Source organism: Electrophorus electricus, chromosome 16 (genome assembly GCF_041902795.1).
Source record: "Electrophorus electricus isolate QZ-2024a chromosome 16, ASM4190279v1, whole genome shotgun sequence".
In the NCBI taxonomy this organism is placed as follows: Eukaryota; Metazoa; Chordata; class Actinopteri; order Gymnotiformes; family Gymnotidae; genus Electrophorus; species Electrophorus electricus.
Genome location: NC_137512.1, coordinates 7,052,501 through 7,054,016, shown reverse-complemented (window position 1 = coordinate 7,054,016; position 1,516 = coordinate 7,052,501). Strand labels below are relative to the sequence as shown.

The window sequence follows — 1,516 nt, the reverse complement described above, 5'->3', positions numbered from 1 at the left end:
GCGTGTGGAAAGCGGGTGTGAAAGCAGGTCTCTGCCTCCAGACTACCAAACTGCCAGCTGGCGTCTTGTCCTTGTCTATATTAATGACACCCCCCCACACCCCCCCGCCCCGTGCCCTAAGATATACGTAACTTGTCATGTCAAACTTTAACCCAATAACTGCGAGCCTGGCTGCGCTGTCGGCGGACACGGTTCCACGCCAAACGACGGCGGAGCAGCGAAAGAGGATCACGGACTGGGAACGCGCTCCCGTACAGGTTTCCCACGAAACCGCCTCTGTGCTCCAGCGTCGAGGAGCTCGACCTTACGTGGCCCAAAAAAATAATTCCGCCCTCTCTTTGTCTCCCAGCAAAAGCGCTCTCAAAAAAAACCAAAACAACAACAACAACAACAACAAAAAAAAAAACGCACGCTGCGCGGTAACCGAAATCCGGCTCCCGTCGTTTGCAAGAATCGACTGAAATGCAGAGCGTTTCAAAGCGCAGCCGAGGGGTTTCGTTAACAAGGTGTTCTCTGCTAATCACGTTTTTAGCAAGACCACGGGGAAAAGGCAGTTAGATGTTTGTTTGGCAAAGAGCAATGTGCTAATATTCAACAATAACTCCCTAGTTATAGTCTGTAATTGCATCGTATTTCCATTATGTCTCTTTCTCATACCTATTAAAGAGGCGTCATTACGGTTGCTCTACTATAATTGGAAGAGACTGCGCTGTGAACAAAGTAAAAAGGAAAACGTATCTTACTTTTCGTTTACAAAATAAAATAAATAAATGCAGAACTTAAGCTAAAAGAAAAGTATAATAACAAGTATCTGCAACCAGGTGAATTACACATATATTATTATCGCGCTTTCAACAAGCCTTCTCCATGACCGTCTGGAGGAAGCTCGCGCCCTCCTCAGGTGCGCGCGAACAGAGCACGCGTATGACACCAGCACGACCATTGGAAGGGAACTGTGAGTCACTTTCCCGATGGGCAATGCTGGGGAATTTCGAGTACACACCTAATCAGCAGAGGCACGCGCGCGCGCACGAGCATCGGAGATGCGCGCGTAGATGCGACGACTGAAGGTGAATTGACGAATAGGGGACCGCCGGTCGCGCGCACCCCGTGATGGGCACGGTTTCCCTCGCTGCGAATGGTCGCTTCCAGCCTCCCTCGCTGCGTGGCGCTTAGGCTGCGGATTGGATGTCGCGCTCACTCGGAGCACATCTCCGTTTGGGTTTCATCGCAGGGAAGAGGTCGCGGAGACGCACGCTCTCACGCGCTCCGTTGAGACCCGTGAACTCGCGCAAACGAGGAAACATTTCCACACCCCCCCAACACCCCCACGGACTGCCCTGCTGCGTAGACTTCTGCATTTCGTTGGCTCGCGCAATTCGCTCGTGGAGGCATCCAAAGTAGACGAATTTTGCTGTAAGCCGCGGGAAAAGGAAACGAAAGTAACAACTTTTTTTGCATTTGGAAGGCGCTAACCCCCCCCCCCACCCCACTCCCACCCCTCGAGGGAAAGAAA

The 1,516-nt window shown here is 51.8% G+C and overlaps 1 protein-coding gene across 9 annotated transcripts in view; it reads left to right on the top strand.

Moving 5' to 3' along the window:
• Positions 1-1,143: 1,143 nt before the first annotated feature.
• tenm2a (teneurin transmembrane protein 2a) overlaps positions 1,144-1,516 on the top strand; it is a 195,750-nt gene continuing 195,377 nt past the window's right edge. For 8 of the 9 annotated variants that reach the window (XM_081698478.1, XM_081698482.1, XM_081698477.1 and 5 more), the window contains exon 1: positions 1,144-1,516. This exon is cut by the window's right edge and continues 51 nt beyond it. The gene's annotated coding sequence lies outside the window, so the exon portion shown is untranslated. The other variant, XM_081698479.1, reaches the window with a different exon arrangement.